Source organism: Pleurodeles waltl, chromosome 3_1 (assembly GCF_031143425.1).
Source record: "Pleurodeles waltl isolate 20211129_DDA chromosome 3_1, aPleWal1.hap1.20221129, whole genome shotgun sequence".
NCBI lineage: Eukaryota > Metazoa > Chordata > Amphibia > Caudata > Salamandridae > Pleurodeles > Pleurodeles waltl.
Genome location: NC_090440.1, coordinates 978,915,836 through 978,930,461, shown reverse-complemented (window position 1 = coordinate 978,930,461; position 14,626 = coordinate 978,915,836).

Genomic DNA, 14,626 nt, shown 5'->3' with positions numbered 1-14,626 from the left:
CAGTTGACCACAGACTCACCCTATGAGCTGTTTGGTCCTTTTGCTCAGGGCTGATCCTTAAGAGGTCTTTATTTTACACAGCCTTACAGGAATGAACAAACAGCAATAGAATAGGGGGCTTCCGCATAGTGTTATAGGTCACAGAGACTTGCAATCAGCCCTGGTACAGTGTAATTAGCTTAAAGTTCAATGACTAAAATGTGGTATCTATCTATCTATCTATGTAATTTTTTTCTGTCTACAACTGTCTACATCTGTTTGCTATATCTGTCTTTATATCTATCTTTTTATCTCTGCATGTTTGGCTATGTCTAGGTACCTATCTACCTGTGTACACCTTTTTCCCTCCATCTTTATTTATCTGTGTGTTTATGTCAATCTATATGTGTATGTCTGTCTCTCTGTCTGCCTGCCTGAATAGCTATTTGTTGGCTTTCCTGTGTATAATACTGGATGGCTAACTGACTTTGCATTGGTGGGGACAGAACTAAGACCCTACCCAGAGGCTGTAGTGATCCTTCAGTGAACCTTTTCATTGCCCCTTCATCATTGGTGTTTCCCTGATATTCTCATGATTGGCTATAAAGGTTGGAGACTTCTTTAAATCTAAGCTATCCTTCAGCATACAGGTCAACAAATGACCAAAAATGTGTTCTTCCACCTCTGTTGTCTCTGCAGAAATCTAATTCTACTTCTGACTCATCGCAATATTGCCTTCATCCTTGTAATGATTGAGATATGTGTGAAAGGCGTTGGTACGCTTTATATCTGCCTGAGGCTGATAATATGGAATGTATGTGCATCTAGGAGACATCGTGGGGACTACATTTTGGATTCCATGTGTAGAAGGATACCTGAAGTAGTGGAGGAAATTGTGTGAAGCTGCTCTGGTCATTGGTGAGTTGAGAGCTTGCTGTACATGCATCAATCAGTCAATCAATCAGTTTTTGTAAAGCGCAACTTCTCACCTGTGAGGGTCTCAAGGCATTGGTGGTGGGTCTGGGCCTCATTCGAAAAGCCATGTTTTGAGGTTCTTCCTGAAGATGGTGAGAGATTGGCTTTGTCTGAGGTGCATGAGCAGGTTGTTCCAGCTCTTGGTTGCGAGGTATGCAAAAGATCTTCCTCTGGTGGTGGTTTTCCAGATGTGTGGGACGGTTGCTAGTGCCTGCTGGGCAGAGCGGAGGGGTCTGGCAGGGTTATGGAAGGAGATGCAATGGTTCAGGTAGGTGGTCCGATGTTGGACAGGACCTTGTAGGTGTGGTCGAGTAGTTTGAAGTTGATACACTTCTCTACTGGGAGCCAATAGAGGGTCCTCAGGTTTTGGGAGATGTGTTCTTGGCGGGGGAGGTTCAGGACGAGTCTTGAGCCAGCGTTTTGGATGAGTTGTAGTTTCCTGATGTTCTTTGTTGTGGTGCCGGCGTAGAGTGCATTGCCCTAGTCGATCTTGATAGTGACTAGGGCATGGGTGATTGTTTTGCGGCAGTCAACTGAGATCCATTTGACAATTGTGTGGAGTTGGTGGAGGGTGTGCTAGCAGGAAGAGGTGACTGCGTTTACCTGTCGGGTCATTGATAGGAAGGAGTCAAGGATGATTCCTAGGTTGCAGGCGTGGTCAGTCATAGTAGGTGGTGCACTGAGCGATGTGGGCCACCAGGAGTCGTCCCAGGCTGAGGTGGAGTTTCCCAAGATGATGAGCTCGGTCTGGTCCGGGTTGAGCTTGAAGCAGCTCTCCCTCATCCAGGGGGCTATGGGTTTCATCCCGGTGTGAAAGTTGCTCTTAGCTTTGTCCGGGTCTTCAGTGAGGGATATGATGAGGTGTGTGTCATCAGCGTATGACACAAGGTTCATTTTGTGTCTCTGACGATGGCTGCCAGCAGGGCCATGTATATGTTGAAGAGTGTTGGGTTCAGGGAGGAACCCTGAGGGACTCCGCAGCTGACTTCTGTTGGTTTGGATATGAAGGGTGGGAGCCTGACTCTCTGTGTTCTTCCGGTGACGAAGGAGTGGATCAATTGCAAAGCTTTTCCGCGGATTCCTGCGTCATGGAGTCTGGTGCATAAGGTGCTATGGGAGACCATGTTGAAGACTGTTGAGAGGTTGAGGAGTATGAGTACTGCGGTGTGTCCAGGTCGAGGAATGTGCAGATGTCATCGGTGGCTGCAAGAAGAGCTCTCTCCATGCTGCGGTTGCCGCGGAATCGAGACTGAGATGTATCCAGAGAGTTGTTGTCCACAAGGAACTGTCACAGCTGCAAGTTTATGGCAGGACTTTGGCTGGATAGGGTAGCAGCAAGATGGGTCGGCTGTGGGTTTTTTCAGGAGGGGGTGACTTCGGTGTGTTTCTAGTCTTCAGGGAAGGTGGCTGTTGTGATGAAGCTGTACAGCATCTTGTGGAGTTCGGGGGCGATGGATGCATTGGCTCTGTTGTAGATGTGGTGAGGACAGGGGTCTGTTGAAGCTCCGGAGTGAATGCTGTTCAGGATGATTTCAGTCTCTTCTGTGGTGAGCATGGACCAGCTGTGGATGGTTTGGGTGGATTCTGGGGGGCTGGTTCAGTCGTAGGTTCTGACGCTGGGTGAGTTCTGTGGGAGGAAGTTGTCATAGGTGTCCTTAATCTTGCAGTGGGAGAAAGTGGACAGTTTCTCGCAGAGGTCTTGCGATGGGGGGATGTTCGTGGCTTAGTAGGGAGGATTGGTGAAGTTGTTGATTACCATGAAGAGTTCTCTTGGTAATGGGTGGCAATGGCGGCTCTGAAAGAGGCGAGGTCTTCGCTGGTTTTGCTGTTTCTCCATTTCTTCTCTAGGCGCCTGCAGGTGCGTTTGGATTCTTGGTGTTCAGTGGTGAACCAGCTGGCTTTTTTTGGGATGTGCTTGACTGAAGTTGATCATAGGGGGGCTAAGGAGTTGGCACATTCGGTGATCCAGGAGTTGAGGTTGCGTGCTGTGGTGTTAGCATCGTCCTGGGGGAGGAGTGATTTGGCAAGGGTCGTGGTGAGTTGCTTGTCCTACTACCCTAGATTAGGCTGTAGAAGGGCCTCTTTTCTTTGCAGCTTGTGGCCTATCCCTGCCAGGGCACTCCCAGTTCCACCCCCTTTCTGTCTGATCTGCATATACAAATGATATAGCCTGTTGTCTGCGTCCAACACGCAACTATACATAGGCCTGCTGGAACCAACCCAGGTAGGACTCCTGTTGCATATGGCCTTGCGTGGCATTGCAAAGTCCACAATATTGATCCAGAATCTCTCATGACCAAGAAAAAACTGGTGCACCCCTGCAGCTGAGGAGAACTGAATTCTAAGGATCAAGTCTGCTTGACCGCTGCAAACTCCTCCTGGACTTGGATCAAGTATGAGTGAAGAATTCTGCTAGAAGTGCTGATAGAAATCCCTTGCTGGGTGGTGTGGGGGAAGTCTGAATAGTGTGAGAGAGACTACCTGGAAGATCCTCTCTTGCCAGAGAAGACCTGTTGTGAGTTCTATGTCTTTCTGGGACATGTGTTTGCCCAGCTGCTGTGCAGACAGAAAAGCCAACTTGGATAAACTAATTTGTCTGCATTGCCTGGAGTCCTGGGGCACAGTCTTCGCATACACATTGTGATAGGTATGTGTTCATATAGAAAAAAAAAACATAAGTACACTCATCACCTTATATCTTATTGATGTATTTATCTACCTATATATGGATATAATGGTAAAGTTATACATGTATGTATGTAAATCATATTTTTTATTTTTTGTTTACTTATGTTTCTTAAAAATATTTAGTTTTCAATCCTCTAATAAGTATACAAATATATATAGAGAGAACATAAGCCCTTCTACGCCTCATCAGGGGTAGTAAGTGCTATATAATCACAATTTCAATCACAACTACACCCTGGTTGGTAAGCCTGCGTTGTCCCTGACTCTGCCTTTAGTGTAGGGAAACCTGTTTAAGCATTTAGTTGCCTCAGGCCAACCTTGTTTCATCCACTGCCTTGAATAATTCAGAGAGATGATTAGATGAGGCGCTCATGCTTTTACTGAATAACATGTTTGCATCTTTATGTTCCCCATCTGTACCCTGCTTAAAGAGCAAGTACCTCAATGAGCTAGATGCCTTAATTTTGTCCTCTATTAAAAAAAAACGTTCTCAATCTAACGTCAGTGGAAGGATTTGCTTCAGCTTTCATATTTGAAGTATATTACGTCATTCATGTAAATTATAGGAAATAGTTAATGGGCGTGACATACGACACTTGAATTATGGACTTTTAAAGCACTGGTGGTTGTGCAATAACACCAAACATATGACACACCAAACATATACAAGAATACATAACACATAAAAAGGGTGCATATCTAAGCGGATGGGTAGTACTTCCTAAATTACCAATATTATACAATTAGGGTGTCTTATCACACTTTTAGCAATGGCTTAAAGTTCTCTAGTTCGTGGGGTTGACGTCATCTCAGTGAATTATGGATTTTCAATCACTGAAAAAAGCATTAGAAACACAAAGAGGCACCCCTGCGTCATGTACACACAGCCACACATGCATGCATATCTCTCCTTTCATTATTTGCCTACTCCAGCACCGGTGCGGTGCAGCGCGCGCACAGCTAATAAGGTTTTTCACCAGGGCTGGTGGTTGGAGCGCATAGATTTCCCGCCATGCCTGCCTCCTGCTAAATATAGGAGGGAGCCGGCAGATGTGCTCCAGATTTTAATACCATCTTTTATATGGGAAGACATAGAGCACGCTCTGTCCGCTCCAGTTCTAGGAAGCGGAACACTGGCTGCTCCAATTGTGCTCCCTAACAAGGTTTATATTTTGAATATCTCTATCTGGCTGTAGGCATGGAAAGAAAGAGAGACAGGGAGGGGAGGCAGAAAACAAGCAAGAGACAGAGAGAGAACAAAAAAGAGAAAGAAAAAAGGAAAAGGAAAGTTAGGGTGTGAAAGGGAAGGGCAGAAAGGTAAAGAAAATGAACATTAACTGATAGAGTACTCTGAAGTATTCGTATTTTATTTTATATGTGTGATAAACTCGTACATTTTGTTTTAAAGGACTTGACAGCAGTGCTTGAAATGGAAAAATAGAAGTGCAGGTGCTCTGGATCAGAGTACCTGCTTGTTTCTGAGAAGTGCTGGTACTCTCTAAAAGTATTACATTTTCCCCAAGAAGTGCAGGTACTCTCCCTCTCAAAATAAATAAGTGCTGGTACTCAGTACGGGATAGTACCGGCCCATTTAAAGCACTGCTCGACAGAGATAAACTCAGTTATTTGATATCATTTTCCAGTTTCATCGCACGTTGAAGAAGTGTGTTGTTTAACTGCTTGCTGTTCCACTTTTAATGAACACAAGTGTTACCTAATTTGTAAACTAAGAGTATTGCAAATTATTAACATTATTTAGTAAACAATGTGACAGCAGAATTGATAAGGCATTGTACACAGGACTATACGAGGATGTGTACAGTACACTCAGGCTAGGGTACAAGGTGGTGCTGGGATCTGTTGGAGATAAAGACCATCACCCCTAGATGAACATGGCCCATAGAACTGTTTAATAGGGTTCACTCCTTGGACAGGCGGTGAGTTAAAGAGGGGTACTGTGGGCTTGGGAAGTGGTGACTGTTGTATACAGGACAAGCTGTGCAGTGTTAGTCTAGGGTGACCACCTGCCTCCAAGTAACTATGGGCAATGTTTCCAGTCCTGGACTTCTGTGAGATAGCATTCTGGTTGTTGCAGTCTTGCTTTGCTTCCATTGAACTAATTAGACTAACACATGAAATCTGTGGTTTGTAGGTGAAAAGTTCAGAAATAGAGACAGTGTCCGTAATGACTTGTAGTGAGATGGTCACCCTATGTTAGTGGTAGTGGGGGAAGGTCACACATGGTGGTGGGTGGGGGGACCTGGGGGGGTGATGTGAGAGGTACTGCAAGACAGTTTCAAGATCGCTGTGCCAGATCCCATGTACTCAATTTTAAATATCTTTCCTACAAATCACCCTTACAAAAAACATGTGTCCCACTGAATCAAATAACGTAATTTGTGCAGCACCCACAATGCAGTGAAATATCAATTGAAAGCATAGGACTTTAACTTTAAGATTATTAGGGAATCTTCTATCTGAATATTTTGAAAGGAAATGAAGGGTCCTTAAGAACAATAAAAGAGGCAAAATAGTACCATAGAAAGCAGTGAAGGCAGGAAAGTATGTCTGAGTAGAGGTGGGTGAGCCACTGAAAGCTTGAGGCAGGCTCGAGTTTAAAGCCTGGATCGGCTCAAGGCCCTGTTGGAACCTCAAGCCCATAAGAAGCTGGGCTTTCATGTGACGTCTGCCTGCCTCCCTCCCTCTACGCAAGACATGGCCTTATGGCCAGAGCTGCCGATTTTGGAGGAGGCATGCAGGTTTGAGCCTCGACATGGGCTCAACATGTTGTGATTCTGGGCAAATCACTTAGGGGGTCATTACGACCTCAGCAGTCTTTTCGCAAGACCGCCGAGGTACCGCCGTGCTGAAGACCGCCAGTGGTGGCGATCTTCCGCCCCGTGTATTATGACCGCTGGCAGCCCGCAGTCCTTTTTCGTACGGAAAGCCGCCAGCAGCCATACTGGCGGACGGCGGGAAAGTGGAGGTTGCTCAACCTCCACCGCCACGTCAACAGAACACCGCCCACTGAATCACGTCCCATGATTCGGTGTGGCGGTGTTCTGCTGACGGTGTGCTGGTGGCGGAGCTGCCCCCATGGATCCCGTCCCATCCCGGAGGATCAACGGACAAGGTAAGTTGATCGTCCGTTAGGGAAGGGGGTGGGGGGTGTTGTGTGCGTGCATGGGGGTGTGCGTGTGAGAGTGTAGAGGGGGTGAGTGAGTGAGTGAGTGTATGCTTGCGGGGGTGTTGTGTGTATGGGAAATGTGTGCGGGTCGGACAGTGTGCATGTCTGTTTGTATGTGTGCGGGTATGTGTTGTTGGGGTGTATGTGTGCGTGTAGGGGTGTGTATATGTGCATGTTGGGGTGTGTGTGTGTGGGGGTGTGTATATGTGCATGTTCGGGGTCGGGGTGGGGAGGGGGGTTGTGCCACCTTTGGGGGTGGCAGGGGGGTGGAGGGTGTGGGGGGAGGATTCGTAGGAGGTAGCAGGGGGTGGGGGAGACCCCCATCAGTGCCAGGGAACGAATTCCCTGGCACTGATAGTGCCTACCGCCATGGATCTCATGGAGGTTCCCAACCACCCAAGATCCATGGCGGTATGCAGGGTCCTGATACCGTCGGCGGTCTAGTGACGACCGCCGGGCTGGAGACCGCAATCTCCAGCCCAGCGGTCTTCACCGCCATGGCGGTCTGAATGGTGAAGCGGCTGATTATCAATTTTTTTGCCGCCGGCCTGTTTGCGGTCTTACCGCCGCTTTACCACCGACCGCCAGGGTTGTAATGAGGGCCTTAATCTTCTTGTGCCTATAAAAAAAATTTGACCTTGTGTAATGTAACTAGTGTTCATAAAAAGCCCTAAAATACTGTTGGGTTGAGATCGTGCCATATAAAAACTGCAGAAAAATGCACAAAGAGGTAAAAACAAAGTCTTAACATAAGGAAAGACAAATAGATACCCATTTAGTGTCTTATTTGTATAAAGTGAAACCAGAAAACCTGGATAAATCACGGCTTCCCTGCTTAAACTGTATAATCTTCCTCAAATATTTTATTTTATTATATATTTAATATGATATATTATAATAAATATCGTTTTTCTTCATTATTGTGTATGACTCGTATGAGATCACTTACAAATATGTGAATTAATACCAGTTGTAGAAAAATCTATTGTGGTTGAGTTATTAGACTAAAGTGTGGCTGTATAAAACCTGAGACAGTACAGGGTTTACAAGACAAGTGTCTTGCCTCTTGGTTCACTAATCGTTCAATTTAAAAACTATCACTTTTAATAAGTACTTCTTAGTGTGTAGTGCTATACCGTGATGTATTAATGTCAAAGCTTCCACTTGTTAAAGAATACACTTTTTTGGATTCTGAAGAGACTTCAAAATACTTTACGTGACGTTTGCTGTATTGTTTACATAGCAAACATTTTCAAGGCTCAGCTCGTGCAGCGGCTCAATGAGCCGAGCCGAGACAGATCCTTGACTCGGCTCTCCCTTTTAATTTGTTGGCTTGCCACGTCTATCTCTCATCATATCACAGAAAGAGACAAGACTTATAAATGTGTATTTTGTTGCATTACCCTATCATAAATTAACCTAGTTGTTATTGACACATTACTTTTGATTGTGCATATATATATGTGCTGTTGACATGGTTTTCGTGCAATAAGGCACCTTTCGTGCTTCGTATATGTTGAGGGTGGGCCAAGTGTTGCGAGAGCTTCCCACAGTGAAAATCACAGTTCTTTGATGTCTTCAATACAGTAAGCTTCCCGTCGCCCATCCCTCCCCCACCCCACAAACTTTCAAACCCCAACGCCTCCTTTCATGGCTTTCTGGCGCCATTTTAGAATTAAAGCAGACTGTTTTCCCCGTCGGATGTGTTGGCTGCGACCGTGTGAGGCGCAGCATGCAGATCGGGGCCTTTGTTTATATCCACACCCTGAAACAAAGGCAGTTGTGAGAGGGAGGGGGCAATCCCAGCTGCCAGACCCCATCCCCAGCCCGCCTTTACCGCTCACAGTAACGATACCCCCTGCCATCCCGTACACGGACCATAATCGACATGTCAGCCACGCATCGCCCCTCCCGGTCTACCCGACTAAAAATGTGGCATCACCACTTCAGGAAATGTTCGTACCTTGCGGAGTATGGCAGCCTCGCCGAGTCTTGCTGTGATGCCATAACACGTTAAGACCCGCGACTGTTTTTTTTTAAACAAAAAAATTACATGGTTTTACCTTAGACACTCAAAACATCCAACATAGTTAATGGAAGTTAACTTTCCGCTGAATTTTTTCCTTAAACCTCCTTCTTTCCTGTTCTGAAATACTAGCACGTTTTCCCAAACCGCATCCATCTCTGTTCTGAAATATTAGCATATTAGGGCCAGTTTTCCATGTGCAGCTTGGTAGAGCCACTGAAACCTGCAAATGGTCTCGCGTTTGCTCGAGTTAGAGCTATTAGCACTGTAAATTCCTAAATGGACTTTTCTTGCCACACAAATTGAAAATGAAAAGTAAAACAGCTGACATATGCAAGTCAATTCAAAGCTCTACGGCCGCCATGAGCTTGAGCGCAAAGGAGAGACACAAAAGGAAAAAGAAATTTGCTTGCAGTCAAACATATAGGCAAACATCCAATTATCCATGTAACAGGGTCGATGGCCAAGGCAGTAACAAAACTGCCCCAAGGTGGGACAAACGTAAAGTATTTACCAGTGATAACAAAGGATTTTTGAAAGGCAAGCCCACTAACAAGTGAAAGTGATGGGTGTAAGGTGGGTGTGGATAAAAGCCCACATACCCACATAGATACCTACACGTCGGAACAGCAGCGCTTGCGCGCTGCTATGCTCAACCTAAAAAACAAAGGGGGGTAGGGGAAACAACGCCATGAGAAAAAAAGCTGCAAGAAACACAAGTGGATTCAGAGATGAAAGGAGACAGAAAATGCAAAACAAAGGTGCAGAGCTAGCACGTGGAACAAAAAAATAATACAGTAAAAGGGGAAAAAATGACAAGAGCTAGAGAGACAGCAACAAAAAAATTGAAAAATATAAGCCCACCAACCCACTCATGGAGGCGAGCAGGCAGACAGAAAAGAACCAGAGCTTGAAGAGAGGTCGAGAAAGGAAACTGAAACAAAATATAAAGTAAATTAGGAAGAAATTAAATATTTTATTTATGTTGTAGGCTGAGTGAGATAGTATAGTAAATTATTCCATGTGTAAACTGCAGATCACTTGTGCAATACTTGTGAAATGTTCAGTGACTTCATATATACCAATTCTAAATATTCATGTGCCACCCGTCAGTGGTGCCTACCCAGGTTAGGGGTACTTAAGCATATTCCATACATCTGTGTGAAGTCTGCAAGGTAATGATTCTAATTCTGATACAAAAACTTAAGTGGGTTAATGATCCTGTAGCAGAGATTTCAGGTAAATATACTGGTCACAAAATCCAAAAACATAGTAAGGCAGATCAATGAGTTAACAGGCCTACTACAAAGATCCATTTCTAACCAACATGTCACAGGTTCCAATGGTAGTGGTAAACTCCCTCCCTATAGTACTCTGATAATTTGAGCTCTATATAGGCAGAGTTTCATCCACCTTATAGAAAATATAAAATATAAATAAACGGAAACATCTTTTCCAAAAATGCACTGATATAGCATGAAAAAAACAAATCTAATGCTGACAACTCGAAGCACCACATGTTATCCACAGCCTAACTACCTATGGGGATCTCTGTGAATCTTGCCAATGGTGCCCCTTTGCCTTAACTTTTCTACTTTCGGGACATTTTCTTTTTCTTCACCTCTATATAAAGATACTCTTCATTCTGCATGACTGTATGAAGTAGCGCTAGTATGTGGAAGGTAAACGTCTGCGAGTGGTAAACATCTGTATGGTCATGGCGTATGCATGTACATGAGCAACGTACACGAGTGTGTGGGTGATGAATGTTTGTATGTGTGCAGCATTGATGTATGTGAATTAATGAACAAACTAGAACTGAGAAACCACACTTGAGGAAAACAAATCAAGGAAAAACAATTTTAAGGAAATAATTTTAAAGAAATACATATAAATTGAAAATTTAAAGAAACATTTTAAAGCAAAGGATAGAAAAAATATTAAACAATATTTACTTTTGGTGGAGGTTGGTGGTAGTGAGGGGTTTTTGGTTTCCCTGGATGAGTGATGTTTAGAGGTAATGGGAGCTTTTTAGGGTTCAAAGATGGTGGAATTTAGGGGAGGTGATGGGTTTTTAAGGTTCACAGATGAGTGGAGTTTAAGAGCTGTAAGAGTTTTTTAGGGATCAGGAGTGAGTAAAGTGTAGGGTATTAAGGAGTTTTTTTGAGAATTCAGGGATGGTCAGACCTTTTGGCTAGTGAGGGTTTTTTTCGGTTCAGAGATGGGTAGAGGTTAAGGGTTTTTAGGGTTCAGTAATGGATAGAGTTTGGGTGGTGAAGGGTTTTTAGGGTTCAGGAATGGGTTGTGTTTAGGGGCGGTAGGCGGTTTTAGGGATCACTGGAGTTTATGGGAAAAAAGTTTTAGGATCTAAGAATCAGTGGAATTTAGGGTGGTGACTTTTTTTAGGGTTCAGGGACTGGTGGAGTTTAGATGTAGAAAGGGTTTTTTAGGGTTCATGTTGTGGTACAGTTTAGGGGTGGTGAAGAGTTTCAAGGATTCAGGGATGTGTGGGATTTATGATTAGGAAGGACATTTTTAGGTTTCAGGAAAGGGTGAAGTTTAGGGGTTGGGAGGGGTGTAATGGTTCTGAGATGGGTGGAGTTTAGGGATAGAAAAAGCTTTTATGGTTCAAGAATGTGAAATTTAGAGGTCAGGGATGGGTGGAATTTTCATGTAGTGATGGATTTTTAGGACACAGGTATGGGTGAAGTTTAGGGTTAGAAAGAGTTTTTAGTGTTCAGGGATGGGTGGAATTTAGGGGGTCAGGGATAGGTGTAGTTTAGGCATGGCAAGGGTTTTTTCGGGGGCAAAGATGGATGGGGTTTAGAGGTTGCGAGGGGGTCAGGAATAGATGATGATTAGAGGTGGTGAGGTGTTAACTAATTAAAAGCATCCAAAGTAAATGTTTTACAATGTAAAATATATAAATCCATGTTAATGTCCCTTGAAATAAAGCACTAAAATAAATGTTCCAGACAAACATGTTTCTGAAAGTTCAGGGGTGGTGAGAACTTTTGGTGAGTGAGGGTTTTTAAGGTTCAGAGATGAACGGCGGTGAAGGGTTTTTAGGGTTCAGTGATGGGTAGAGTTTGCGAAGGTAAAGAGTTTTTAGGGTTCAGCAATGTGTGGAGCTTTGGGGTGGTGAGTGGTATTAGGGGTCAAGGATTTTGGGAGTTTATGGGCAGAAAGAGCTTTAGGGTTCAGGAATAAGTAGAGTCCAGGGTGGTGAGTGTTTTTTTGGCATTCAGGGATGGGTGGAGTTTAGATGTAGCAAGGGACTTTTAGGGATAACGGATGGGTGGAGATTAGGGGTGGTGAGGGGTTTCAAGGATCCCGGGATGTATCAGGTTTATGTGTAGAAAGGCGATTTTTAGGTTTTAGGAAAGGGTGGAGTTTATGGGTTGTGAGGCGTTTTAGGGTTCCGAGATGCGTGGAGTGTAGAGGTAGAAAGGGCTTTTATGGTTCAGGGATGGGTATAGTTGACCAGTCAGAGATGGGTGGCAATTAGCGTAGAGATATCTTTTTAGGATATTGGGGTGGGTGGAGTTTAGGGTTTGAAAGGGCTTTTAGGGCTCTGGTAGGGGTAAAGTTTAGGAGTCAGAGATCAGTGTAGTTAGGCATGGAGAGGGGATTTTAGGGGCAGGGATGGATGAGTTAGAGGGTTGTGAGAGCATCAGCGATGGATGGTGATTAGGGGTGGTCGGGGTTAGCAAAATAAAAGCATCCAAAGTAACTGTTTGACAATGTAAAAGATATAAATCTAAATGAATGTCCCCTGAAGTAAAGCATTGAGATAAGTACCCAGGGCAAACATGTTTTTGAAAGTAAGGCCTGCAACTGTTACATTTACACCTTAAACAAGCACTGGCAAAGCCAACAATTCTCGCCTCTTCAAGAGCTATTGGCATTGTGTAAAGAAATGGCTCCCTGTTGCAGTTACCCCCCACTTTTTGCCTGATACTGATGCTGACTTGACTGAGAAGTGTGCTGGGACCCTGCTAACCAGGCCCCAGCACCAGTGTTCCTTCACCTAAAATGTACCATTGTATCCACAATTGGCACACCCTGGCATTCAGATAAGTCCCTTGTAACTGGTACTTCTAGTACCAAGGGCCCTGATACCAAGGAAGGTCTCTAAGGGCTGCAGCATGTCTTATGCCACCCTAGAGACCCCTCACTCAGCACAGACACACTGCTTACAAGCCTGTGTGTGCTAGTGAGAACAAAAGGAGTAAGTCGACATGGCACTCCCCTCAGGGTGCCATGCCAGCCTCTCACTGCCTATGCAGTATAGGTAAGACACCCCTCTAGCAGGCCTTACAGCCCTAAGGCAGGGTGCACTATACCATAGGTGAGGGTACCAGTGCATGAGCACTGTGCTCCTACAGTGTCTAAACAAAACCTTAGACATTGTAAGTGCAGGGTAGCCATAAGAGTATATGGTCTGGGAGTTTGTCAAACACGAACTCCACAGCACCATAATGGCTACACTGAAAACTGGGAAGTTTGGTATCAAACTTCTCAGCACAATAAATGCACACTGATGCCAGTGTACATTTTATTGTAAAACACACCACAGAGGGCACCTTAGAGGTGCCCCCTGAAACCTAACCGACTATCTGTGTAGGCTGACTAGTTTTAGCAGCCTGCCACAAACCGAGACATGTTGCTGGCCCCATGGGGAGAGTGCCTTTGTCACTCTGAGGCCAGTAACAAAGCCTGCACTGGGTGGAGATGCTAACACCTCTCCCAGGCAGGAATTGTCACACCTGGCGGTGAGCCTCAAAGGCTCACCTCCTTTGTGCCAACCCAGCAGGACACTCCAGCTAGTGGAGTTGCCCGCCCCCTCCGGCCCGGCCCCCACTTTTGGCGGCAAGGCCGGAGAAAATAATGAGAATAACAAGGAGGAGTCACTGGCCAGTCAGGACAGCCCCTAAGGTGTCCTGAGCTGAGGTGACTCTAACTTTTAGAAATCCTCCATCTTGCAGATGGAGGATTCCCCCAATAGGGTTAGGACTGTGACCCCCTCCCCTTGGGAGGAGGCACAAAGAGGGTGTACCCACCCTCAGGGCTAGTAGCCATTGGCTACTAACCCCCCAGACCTAAACACGCCCTTAAATTTAGTATTTAAGGGCTACCCTGAACCCTAGAAAATTAGATTCCTGCAACTACAAGAAGAAGGACTGCCCAGCTGAAAACCCCTGCAGCGGAAGACCAGAAGACGACAACTGCCTTGGCTCCAGAAACTCACCGGCCTGTCTCCTGCCTTCCAAAGATCCTGCTCCAGCGACGCCTTCCAAAGGGACCAGCGACCTCGACATCCTCTGAGGACTGCCCCTGCTTCGAAAAGACAAGAAACTCCCGAGGACAGCGGACCTGCTCCAAGAAAAGCTGCAACTTTGTTTCCAGCAGCTTTAAAGAACCCTGCAAGCTCCCCGCAAGAAGCGTGAGACTTGCAACACTGCACCCGGCGACCCCGACTCGGCTGGTGGCGATCCAACACCTCAGGAGGGACCCCAGGACTACTCTGATACTGTGAGTACCAAAACCTGTCCCCCCTGAGCCCCCACAGCGCCGCCTGCAGAGGGAATCCCGAGGCTTCCCCTGACCGCGACTCTTTGAACCTAAAGTCCCGACGCCTGGGAGAGACCCTGCACCCGCAGCCCCCAGGACCTGAAGGACCGGACTTTCACTGGAGAAGTGACCCCCAGGAGTCCCTCTCCCTTGCCCAAGTGGAGGTTTCCCCGAGGAATCCCCCCCTTGCCTGCCTG